Source organism: Impatiens glandulifera, chromosome 4 (genome assembly GCF_907164915.1).
Source record: "Impatiens glandulifera chromosome 4, dImpGla2.1, whole genome shotgun sequence".
NCBI classification, from domain to species: domain Eukaryota; kingdom Viridiplantae; phylum Streptophyta; class Magnoliopsida; order Ericales; family Balsaminaceae; genus Impatiens; species Impatiens glandulifera.
The window spans coordinates 16,455,103-16,467,777 of NC_061865.1; the positions used below are offsets into that span (position 1 = coordinate 16,455,103).

The window sequence follows — 12,675 nt, forward strand, 5'->3', positions numbered from 1 at the left end:
ATTAGGATTCTTAGCCTGAATTAGAGGGAAATTTGATCAAATGACCCTTAAAAGAGGGTCATTTTTATATTTAACCTTACAAAATTCCATTTTTATTTTTAATATTTTTTTTAAATTTTTTCTAATTTTACTCTTAATAACCTTTGTTCTTTGTTCTTTTTTTTTTCTCTTCCTTTTCCTTTTCCTTTTCCTTTTCATTTCCCCCTCGTTTCTTTCTTCCTGTTTTCCTCTTCCCCTTTACTTTCCACCCGCGACTGTTCCTCTCCCCCGCGACCATTGCCTGCCGACCGCCTATCTTCCGGTCCCATTCTTCCTGCCGAGCAGCCGGACGATCGCCAAGCAACCGGACGATCGCCAAGCACCAGCCGGACGTTCTTCCTTTCTCGTTCTCGTTCTAATCATTTACGGACTGAGGTTAGTTCTCATTTCTCGTTCTAATCATTCAATTTAGTTTAGTTTAGTTTAGGGATCGCTGTTTTAGAATAATCTGAATGGTTGGTTTTAGAATAATCGGAATGGGGCGAGGATCGTGAAGGTTGATGGTTGAGCGTGGGGTAGTGCTTGGGCTTGGGCTTGGGCGTGGGGTGAGTGCGTGGGGTAGTGTGTGAGCTTGAGCGTGGATCGTGGGGATTGTGCGTAGGCTTGGGCTTGGGCGTGGGCTTGGGCGTGGGCTTGGGCGTGGGGCGTGGGCTTCGGCGTGGGGCGTAGGCTTGGGCTTGGGCTTGGGCCTGGGCGTGGGCTTGGGCCTGGGCGTGGGGAAATTTCCCAAAGCGAAGAAATTTGAGGTCTACCATTTAGCAAAATGATAGCTTCAATGGCTGCTTATTCTTCTTCTACTCCCTCCTTAGGATTATGGAATCATAGACCCATTTGTCGTCCTCCATCTGCTTCTTCTGTAGATTCCCAACCCAAATGCCGATAGAATCCTCAACAACAAGGTTTGACTTCCTTCTCGTCTTGGGATGGTCTCAGGCTTCTGGGTGTCTCAATTCCCAAACAATCTGCAAAAATTGGTATTCTTTTCTCCACTCCCCAACTCCATTTTTTTTGTGGTGGATTTGAATAATGTATTTTTGACAGCAGAGAGGAAGAAGGCGTTTAGGAGATGTAAATGCAACAATGGCGTGAATGCTTCTCTCTTTGGAGTTGGAGCTCCTGAAGCCTTGGTGGTTGGTGTCGTGGCCTTATTGGTCTTTGGCCCTAAAGGTCTTGCTGAGGTATCTCTTCTACATTTTGTTTCCTTCTTCTTCTATGGGGTCCCCTTCTAGGGTTTAAGTTTAATTATTCAACCCACAATGAGATAAGATGCAGGTTGCTAGGAATTTAGGGAAGACATTGCGTGCTTTTCAACCCACAATCAGAGAGTTGCATGTTGGTTACCTACTATTCAGTATTCAACCCCACCCATCTGTCTGGACTTGAATTATTTATTGGTTTTGAACCTTTGTTATTGTTGTTGTTCATAGGATGTTTCCAGGGAATTCAAGAGCTCACTTGAGCGAGAGATTGGTCTTGATGAAACTCAAGAACAAACACGAAGAATGTATACTTCAAACACCATGGATTTCACTTTGGTTTCTCAAACAGACACTGATGATCCAAGTTAGAATAAAATTAATACTTTTTAAACAACATTCCAGATTATGATCATAACCACTTTGAGTTTGAGTTGCAGATGGTATCCCTTCTTCAAAAAAAGAGCCAGTGAAGAAGATGAATACTCCAAGTTAGCAGAAGAGAAGTTGATTCAGCATCTTCTGTTTCTCAACAACAAAAAGAAACACCTCCTCCTCCTCTAGAGTCCAATCAGTCTGATTTACAAACTTGAAGAAGAAAGAAGATTTCTGCATTTTTCATGTCTCTGAGTTTTGTGGATTTTAGGAAAATATGTTTTTTTTGTAACTATAAGTAAGAAATGACAACAAACATCTGTGACAAAAATATATGCATTCTGAGTTAGTATTGTTGTTCTGAACTTATGTGTAAATCTATGTTCAACGCCTAAAAGAGTACACTTCGTAATAAGCTTTCAACTACTTACTTATGAGATTAAATTGAAACTTTAAAATACAACAAGTAGCGAATTAAATTGAGAGTATTTTACAAGAAATTAGTTCCTCTGTGAGTCTCATATTCTGAGTTTGGTAATGGCGGTTGGACATAAGGCCCGCCGCCGAATCCATACATGTTAGGAATTTCAAGTTGAATAATACTTTCCCATTGAAATCAATTGATATGATTAATTTCACAAGTCAACCAAATCATACTAGCAGATCAACAAAGTAATAAAGAACACCAGATTTACGTGGAAAACCCTCTCAACACGGAGGGTAAAAAACAACGGGGCAAAACCAACAGATTTCACTAATAAGTAAGAAACCGATACAATTGTTCTTCTCAACTTTAAACCTAAAGTTGAGGTATACATACAGAGAAACTAATTTCATTCAAACCCAAACAAATCTAGGTTTGAGAAAACATGAAATTCCCTTTACAAATAAGAGAGAAATGAACCTGAGGGTAATCAAGACAAAGAAGGTGATACTCTGTTCTCCTTCTCTTCTTCTTCCTCTATATTTTCTTCTCTTCTTCTTCCTCTGTATTTTCTTCACTCTGTTTCTCTTGATCTCTTCACAGAACTCTCACTGAAAATTGTGGTAGAGAGAGAAACAAAATTAGGGTTTATTTGGTTTTTATATTGCCTAATTGGGCTGAACCCATAAGGCCCAACAATCTCCCCCTCCAGCCCACGGAGAGAGGCACACTGATCTTCAAGTCATCACTTGGTATTCACGCTGACAAGCCGACAACAAAGCTCAAACTTGTCTTTTGGAACTATCTTCGTAAACATGTCTGATGAATTCTTATCAGTGTGAATTTTCTTTAGCTTCATCTGCTGGTTTTCTATTGCATCTCTTAACCAATGAAATCTCACATCAATATGCTTAGTTCTGGAATGATATGTAGCATTCTTGCTCAAATCTATAGCACTCTGGCTATCACAGAAAACAACTGCATCTTCTTGTTGCATACCAAGCTCCAAGAGAAATCTAATCAACCACAATAGCTCTTTACCAGCTTCAGTGGCTGCAATGTATTCTGCTTCTGTGGTTGACAAAGCCACACATTTCTGCAATTTGGATTGCCATGACACGGCTCCTCCTGCAAAAGTAAACACATAACCTGAAGTGGATATTCTGTAATCCAGATCTCCAGTCATATCAGAATCAGTGTAACCTTCTAGTACATGTTCACCATTTCCAAAACTCAAACACAAATTGGAAGTGCCTCTTAGATATCTAAGAATCCATTTCACTGCTTCCCAATGTTATTTTCCTGGATTAGAAAGGAATCTGCTTACCACACCGACTGCATAAGCTATATCTGGCCTAGTGCAAACCATTGCATACATCAAACTCCCTACAGCTGAGGAGTATGACACACTTGACATTTCATCCTTTTCTTTTTCTGTTGATGGACACAACTTCTTGCTCAATTTCAAATGGCTAGGAAGTGGACAACTTACTTTCTTTGCTCCTTGCATGTTGAATCTTTCAAGCACCCTTTTAATGTACTTCTCTTGTGACAACCAAAGTCTCTTAGCCTTTCTGTCACGAGTAATCTTCATGTCCAATATCTGGCGTGCTTGACCCATGTCTTTTATTTCAAATGTCTTGGACATCTCTTTCTTCAACATAGATATAAACAGAGCATCCTGTCCTGCAATCAACATATCATCAACATAAAGTAAAAGGATTATAAATTTTCCATTATGAAATCTTTTGAAGAAAACACATGGATCTGCCTTGGTTTTCTGGTACCCATGACTCATCATAAAGGAGTCAAATTTCTTGTACCACTGTCTCGGGGCTTGTTTCAAACCATATAGACTCTTCTTCAATTTGAAAACCATGTTCTCTTTTTTTTTTTTTCACTTCAAATCCCTCTGGTTGCACCATATAGATCTCTTCTTCAAGGTTACCATGAAGGAATGCAGTTTTTACATCAAGTTGTTCAAGTTCAAGATCTAGGCCAGATACTAGACCTAACACTGCACGAATGGAAGTCATCTTTACCACTTGTGAGAAAATTTCCTCAAAGTCGATGCCCTGTTTTTGTCCAAAACCCTTTACAACCAGTCGAGCTTTGTAATTCATAAGTTCTCCATTTTCATCTCTCTTTAGCTTGAACACCCATTTATTTCTCAAGGCCTTTCTTCCCTTAGGAAGCTCTACAAGCTCATATGTGTCATTTTCTTGCAATGACTTCATCTCGTCTTTCATTGCATCCTGCCACTTAACTTTGTCTTTATGAGCTTGTGCCTCCTGAAAACTTTTTGGCTCTCCTTCTTCTGTCAACATGATATACTCTGAAGAAGGGTATCTTTTAGAAGGTTTGTGCTCTCTTTCTGATCTTCTTACTTGGGGATCTTTTGGCTCCACTTGATGATGTTGCTCCCCCTGCATAGAAGCATCATTAACAATATCATCATCATTACTACCATTCATGTCAGAGGTTTCTTCAGCAACTTCTTCATCATGTTCATCTTCATTTGTTACTGCTGACTGTACATATGAAGGAATTGGTATGAGTTCTATGAACTCATCAACCCTCTCTGAATTCTCGTTGATTTCTGGACTTATCCCTGTCTGACCTTCAAAGAACACAACATCTTTGCACCTGACAATTCTCTTCTTTTCTGAGTCCCATAACCTGTACCTAAATTCTTCATTTCCATATCCAAGGAAAATACATGGAGTTGCTTTATCATCCAACTTTGATCTTTGTTCCTTTGGAATATGCACATAGGCTTTGCATCCAAACACCCTTAGATGTGAGTATTAAACATTCTTCTTAGACCATACTGTTTCTGGTATCTCGATTTCAAAGGAACAAATGGCGACCTGTTTATGAGATAGTAGGCTGTGCGAACTGCTTCTCCCCAAAACTGTTTTGGCAACTTTGCCATCTTCAGCATGCATCTCACCTTTTCTACAATGGTGCGATTCATTCTCTCAGCCACACCATTGTGATGCGGAGTTCCAGGCACTGTCTTCTCATGTCGAATACCATATTTGGTACAGTATGCTTTAAATTCCTTGGAGGTATACTCTCCCCCATTATTAGAGCAAAGACATTTCAGCTTACTGTCTGTCTCTCTTTCTACCATGACATGGAACTCTTGAAAGTAATTGAATACCCGGTCTTTTGTTCTCATAAAATAAACCCACACCTTTCTAGACGCATCATCAATAAATGTTAAAAAATATCGATTGTCACCCAATGACTCCACTTCAAAAGGACCACACACATCAGAATAAATCAAGTCTAACACATTATGTTTTCTTTCTGATGTCTGACTAAAAGAGACTCGATGTTGCTTACCAAATGGGCAGTAGTCGCATAGATCCAGAACCTCATCTTTGGTTGAGGGGATGTGCAGCTTCCTCACCAGAATTCACAGCCCTTTCTCACTAATGTGGCCAAGGCATTGATGCCACAGATTTAGAGAGCTTTCATCTTGTACTGCATTCAGATCATCTTTGAGTACCTTCACATGTGTTCTGTATAATGAGTGCCACGACTTCCCTTTTGCTACAATCATTGATCCTTTGCTGAGTTTCCATTCACCACCACCAAGATAATGCTTGAATCCATCTTTGTCCAATGCATCACCTGATATCAAATTTAGACGCAAATCAGGAATATGTCGCACATCTTTTAGTGTTAACCGATGCCCCTGTTCTGTCTGCAAATAAATGTCACCAATACCCACAATGCTTGAGTGACTAGTATTACCCATCTTCACTATACCAAGATCTCCAGCCTTGTACGTGGTGAAGAACTTTTTATTCGGTGTAGCATGATAGCAAGCACATGTATCAACTATCCACTTAACTCCTTGGTGATCTTCTACATGTAGATATTGTTCCTTTTCACAAGAAAGAATAACTACATCCTCTGCAGTTACTGTGGCTGTGGTATTTCTGTTTTCATCATTTTTCTTCTGATTTTTGCCTTCATTCTGTAGTCTTTTCCAGGCTCTACAATTTTTCTTCATGTGACCTTCTTTACCACAGTGATAACATTCTCTTCCCTTAGATTTTGATCTGCCTCTTGACTTGCTATGGCCTCTTGATTGTTGTCGGTGTTCAGCTCTTCCCCTGTTCTCTGTGACTAGTGCCTGTGCACTATTTGTATTAGTTGACTTCCTTCTTGTCTCCTCATTGAACAAGCTGGTAGTAACTATACTCATAGTAAGCACAGCATTCAAAGTTGCATTACTAACTGTCACAACCAATGTCTCCCAACTGTCAGGCAATGATCCCAATAGCAATAAGGCTTGTAGCTCATCTTATAAGGTCATCTCCATCACTGATAATTGATTAATCAAGCTCTGAAACTCGTTTAAATGCTCAGGAACATCTGTGCCTTCTCTGAATTTCAGATTTACCAACTTTCGGATCAGAAACGCTTTGTTACATGCCGTTTTCTGCTCATACAATGACTCTAGCTTCTTCCATAGCTCATGAGCACTTTTCTCACTTGCTACATGGTGATAAACACTATCATCAAGCCATTGCCTGATTGTGCCGACTGCTTTCAGGTCCAGTTTTATCCAATCAGCTTCAGCCATCTCTTTTGGCTTTGCACTATCTCCTTCAACTGGCTCATACAGATCCTTAGAATAAAGGATGTCCTCCATTTTGGATTTCCAAATCTGCCAGTTATTGTTTGTCAGCCTGATCATAGTGCTACTGCCTTCCATCTAAATCTAAGAAAAGCACTCTTCAATAGAAAGTAAACCTAACAACTCTGATACCACTTGTTAGGAATTTCAAGTTGAATAATACTTTCCTATTGAAATCAACTGATCTGATTAATTTCACAATTCAACCAAATCATACTAGCAGATCAGCAAAGTAATAAAGAACACCAGATTTACGTGGAAAACCCTCTCAACACGGATGGTAAAAAACCACGGGGCAAAACCAACAAATTTCACTAATCATTAAGAAACTGATACAATTGTTCTTCTCAACTTTAAACCTAAAGTTAAGGTATACATACAGAGAAACTAATTTCATTCAAACCCAAACAAATCTAGGTTTGAGAAAATATGAAATTCCCTTTACAAATAAGAGAGAAATGAACCTGAGGGTAATCAAGACAAAGAAGGTGATACTCTGTTCTCCTTCTCTTCTTCTTCCTTTATATCTTCTTCTCTTCTTCTTCCTCTGTATTTTCTTCACTCTGTTCTCTTGATCTCTTCACAGAACTCTCACTAAAAATTGTGGCAGAGAAAGAAACAAAATTAGGGTTTATTTGGTTTTTATATTGCCTAAATTGAGAGTATTTTACAAGAAATTAGTTCCTCTGTGAGTCTCATATTCTGAGTTTGGTAATGGCGGTTGGACATAAGGCCCGCCGCCGAATCCATACATGTCAGAAACCATAGCACCATCCGGGCCTGGGCCTAGATTTCCCATTGCGGGAGCCCAAGGAGGTGGAACCAACTGATTTGGTGCAACATCTGAGTTCAAAACTGGCCCTCCATAAAAACTTTGGGGAGAATTTCCAGTGATAGGTCTTTTATTGTTGCTCATGTTGATTGAAATGGAGGTTGACTGATGTTGCTGTTGATTCTTCATCGGTGATTTTGGCCGAAGAGATTCTATGTCAGAATTTGTCAAAACTAGATGAGGTGACTCCGGCGGAGGATTTCTTCCTCCCCCTCCTTGCCACACTTTTCCATCCTTATCAGCAAATTTCTTAATGTATCCCTGATAAGTCAAGTCACAAATAAGAATCCCAAATCACCCCAATGTTCCCCAGCATAAAATTAAAAAAAAGTTCTACAATGGATAATTGATCATTGTAACATAAGATAAAAGTAATATCACAATTAATATAATATAATATACCTTAGCATCAAAATTAGAAGACGATAAATCTTTACCAACAGTAAGCCATCCAGCTCTTATATTGTGGTCATCACCAAACAGCTCAAGCCTTTTACGGCCAAGTGCAAAGTGTTCAATTATTCTATACATATCTTCTGGCTTTGCAGTTGAACCTGAAAAAATTTCAATATCAATAAATACAGTCCCTGATGACACGAGAGACTATATCGAGCTACATCTAGATATAGTCCTGTAAATCAAAATTATCAAAACTAAATGATACAAGGCAGACAAAAGGGGTAAAAGAAAAAGAAGAAAATGAACATGATCCACTCCCAAGCCCACGCCCCAGCCCACGCCCAAGCTTACACCCAATCCCCACGATCTACGCTCAAGCCCACACACTCACCCCTTGCCCCACGCCCAAGCCCACACACTACCCCACGCCCCACACTCAACCCTCACGATCCTCGCCCCATTCAGATTATTCTAAAACCAACCATTCAAATTATTCTAAAACCAATCATTCAGATTAGAACGAGAAAGGAGAATTAACCTCAGTCCGTGAATGATTAGAACGAGAAAGGAAGAACGTCTGGCTGGTGCTTGGCAATCGTCCGGCTACTTGGCGATCGTCCGGCTGCTCGACAGGAAGAATGGGACCGGAAGATAGGCGGTCGGCGGGCAATGGTCGCGGGGGAGGGGAATAGTCGCGGGTGGAAAGTGAAGGGAAAGAGGAAAACGGGAAGAAAGAAATGGGGGAAAAGGAAAAGGAAAAGGAAAAGGAAAAGGAAAAGGAAAAGGAAAAGGAAGAGAAAAAAAGAAAAAAAAAAAAGAAAAAAAAAGAAAAAAAAGGAAAAAGGTTATTAAGGGTAAAATTGATTTTTTTTTTTAAAAAAAGGTTAAAAATAAAAATGGGATTTTGTAAGGTTAAATATAAAAATGACCCTCTTTTGAGGCTCATTTGATCAAATTTCCCGAATTAGATCCCCTTTCTTAACGTCTTCTGATGAACTTTCTCTCTATGTCTGTTTCTTGATTCTATTGCGAAATGCTTGTTTATCTGCATTGGATCGATCGATACAGTGCTTGTTTATCTGATAATGTTTTAACCAATGGATCGATCGACAAATGATATCTTGCTTGTTTATGGAATCGATTAATGCTCGTTTGTTGCTTATATGAAGTGTGACTTGATATTTTTACTTGTTTATGGAATCGATTAATGATCGTTTGTTGCTTATATGAATGGTAGTTTGATTGATGGCTAAAGGCTTCTTTTCTGTGTAGTTTATTTTAGATTTTTGATTCAGACTCATTTCATTTTCTTGTCTTATTGTTACTAATTCATTCAGTTATAAAGCTAAAAATATCTGGTGGAAAGGTTGTTCTTAGATTAACTATGTTTATTTTCTTGTTTCCAATTGTCTGGATTTTGTTTTTCTTTCTAATTTAATATTCTATATTTAATTAGGGTGAAGAAACAGAGGTTTCAGCCTTTTATTGTTAAGCTTGATTCACAACACAAAAATCTTATAGGTTGATGAAGTTTTTTATATTCTCTTCTGTTTTTTTCTTGTTGCTATTTTCATATCTTACTTTTCTTGCATGAAGACTTATTGTTGTTTCTAACATGTTTTGCCTTTTGAAGTGACAATGTCGAGACTGCAAAGCCCTTTGATCTTTTGGGTTGTCCTATCTGTTCCAATTCATATTCATGTTGATATTAGTTCATTGATCTAGGTTACATGTAATCGATATCATGGACAATTTTGTGCTAAAGGAACCTTTGATTTTCATTGGACAAAGAAAATTTTCTTGTTTGAAGTACAAATTGGGAAAAAGAGTTGGTAAAATTATTCAAAGCCCCTTTAAGAAAGCTGTAGATAAAGGCATGCCAATGGTAACTAAGAAAAAGATACAATTTTCATGGTTAATTACCAAATTAGCCACCATAATTAGCTATTATACCCTTTGACTGTTGTGGGTGAAGAAGGTGAGAAAATTGATTCCATAAATCTCAACATATATGATTAGTTAACTAGTGGAAAAGCTGTTATTTATTGCTAATACTTTTCACATTAAACTCCTTTAAAATTTACTTTCTCTTATTTACTTATTGGTGAAGATGAATTCAGGCGTGTGGCATAATGAAGTCCCTACCAATGGCAAGAATATTGTTAAGGTAATCAATCACATTAAACTTCGTAAAGCTTATTGTTGTAAAGCTTATTGTTGAAGACATTAATTTTAGGGTTTTGTTATGTAAAATTTATGCTAAAGGATATTTATGTATTTTTAATATTATGTCGTAGCTTTTATAAGTCATAATTAGGATTTATAGTATTATTTTTTCTATCAATTGTCTTCTATTTTAACATCTTAACTTTTTTTCAAACCTATTCTTCGTTTTTTGTTGTAAAATTCTCATACACAGACACACCTTTGAATCTGGAAGGTTCATTAGTCTTCTTTTGGTTCCATATTCTTTTCCTTTTATTGTACTGCTGTTAATTCAATGTTGGTCTAGTACTACTAACATTTCATCTTTTTATTTGTTGATGTGCTTGGATTGTCCAATTTATTTGGCTCTATCTTATTAGTTACTATTTTCATCTTAATTTTAATATCACTTACTCGATTCTTGATATTTACTATTTTGTTCAATTGTTCTTTAATGGTCTGTCTTTTGTCACTCTGATTCTCTTTGTTTAGAGTCCTGATCTTCTTTATTGTGTTGGTATGTCCAATTTTTCTTTTTTTATACTAATTATAAGCAAGTTTTTTAGCTCCAGTCTTTTGAAGTCTTTAAGCAACTTAAGTTTGAGGAGGAAGTTTTAGATAAATTAGACCGGTTAAAATAAGAATTTAACAAAAACAAATTTTTTGTGCAGGAACGGTCAATAATCTGACCGGTCAAGAATCCAACCGATCAGGTAATCAAACTGGTTAGAAGAAGAAGCAAAGAATGTATCCAAAACCGGTGTTATCCGGTTAACCTAAAGCTATGAACAACCGGTAGTCATCCTAAACCAAAATGCAGTATTCAACCGAAAACCGACGAAGAGACTACTTAAAGAAAGAAGCCAAGATTATCAAACTAAGTACAATCTACAAATTAGTGCAAACTAACATTTTGAGTATCTGCGGAAAATGATACCAAAGGAACAGACTGTGACATTGCCATATCCATAAAGTCTGATGATACTCTGAAGGCTGCAGAAGATAGCCTGAAGAGACAGTTACCATTCTGGTACAAGTCAAAGGTGCAATTCTCCAGATGCAGATAACTAGCCAACCGACAGTTGCCATATTAAGTAAAAGACAAATGAAGCCGGTCTGCTCCATGCCTTGGAAGCTTAAACCGCAATTAATGCAATGTTGAACCTCTGCTCAACCAATCAGATTCAAAGATTACCCTGAAGGTATCCGTTGAAGAAATGTGACCGTTGGCACATTTCACCTATAAAAGAAGGAGCTGAAGAGGAGTGAATGCAGTTACCAGTCATAAGTCATAAGCAACAAGTTCTGTGAGACACAATAGTTACAAGAGACAACAATTAAGAGTTCCAACAACCCAAGTTACAAGTTGTGTTTTATCTCTCTAAAATTAAAAGCTTAAGTGTGCATTTGAAGTGTGATTACAAATTTTGTGAGAATTGTAAGAATGATTATCGAGCAGTAAATAAGTCTCGATTGTGTAGTGTGGTTGTGTATTCCTTAGTGAATATCCTTATCGCGGTTTCGAGAAGAAGGGGTGACGTAGGAGTTTTATCTCCGAACATTCAAAAAAACCTGTGTCTTGTTCTTTACTTTCTGCCGGTTCTACTTTCTAACCGACTCGTACTGTCTTAACCGACTTACATCACTTTAACCGATTCACTAAACCTCAAACCGACCTCCTAATCTCCAAACCGATATTCTCCAAACTTTATCTATATTCATCATGTATGTGTTTCTTCAACCTGAAACAAACCACTTCCGCACTTGAACTCGGTTCAAGGGTTTGTGACAGTTTGTGTAGTATTGAAACTCGGTGTTAATCTCTAACCGGATTAAACACCAACCGTTGAGTGTAGTCAGAAAATTTTAACCGGTCAAACCCCGGTCCGCCATCGGCGATCAAGATCCTAACAATTGGTATCAGAGTAGTTAGTTTCAATGCTCAAGCAACCCGAAGCAAGCAAGCATGACTTTCGAGAAGCCTCCTATGCTAGAAGGTGATGATTTCGCCAACTGGAAGATATGCATGCACTTGCACCTAATCACTATGGATGATGAGATGTCGTTCATCCTGTCTGAAGGACCGATAAAGATTGATAAGGATAAAAAGGATTGGACAACTGAGGATAGGAGGAGAAACAATCTAGATAATCACGCCAGAAGCCATATCTTCAAAGGTTTGGACAAAAATACCTTTTATAAGGTCAGAGATTGCAAAACCTTAAAGGAAGTATGGGAAACAGTGATTCAACTTCATGAGGAAAATGAAAGAACCAGGGAAAACAAGATAATGGTGGCTATCCAGAAGTTTGAAAACATCAAGATGAAGCCAGGAGAAACCATGAGGGAGTACAATGACCCGTTTACAAATGTGTTAAATGAGCTATCAACTCTTGGAAAGAAGTATGATAACAAGGAAATAATCATCAAAGCTTTAAGATCTCTTCCAAGTGCATGGGACATAAAGACGATGGTGATGAGAGAATCAAACTGCCTAAACAAGATGAAGCTACACGATGTATTCAAAGATGAAGCATCAGCCTCAACC

At 38.1% G+C, this 12,675-nt stretch overlaps 1 long non-coding RNA gene across 1 annotated transcript; it reads left to right on the top strand.

Moving 5' to 3' along the window:
- The first annotated feature begins 804 nt into the window (after positions 1–804).
- On the top strand, positions 805–1,364 carry LOC124933672. Its single transcript, XR_007099029.1, has 3 exons — positions 805–1,013; positions 1,084–1,217; positions 1,312–1,364. It is a non-coding gene; the product is annotated as an uncharacterized LOC124933672 (long non-coding RNA).
- Positions 1,365–12,675: the final 11,311 nt, after the last annotated feature.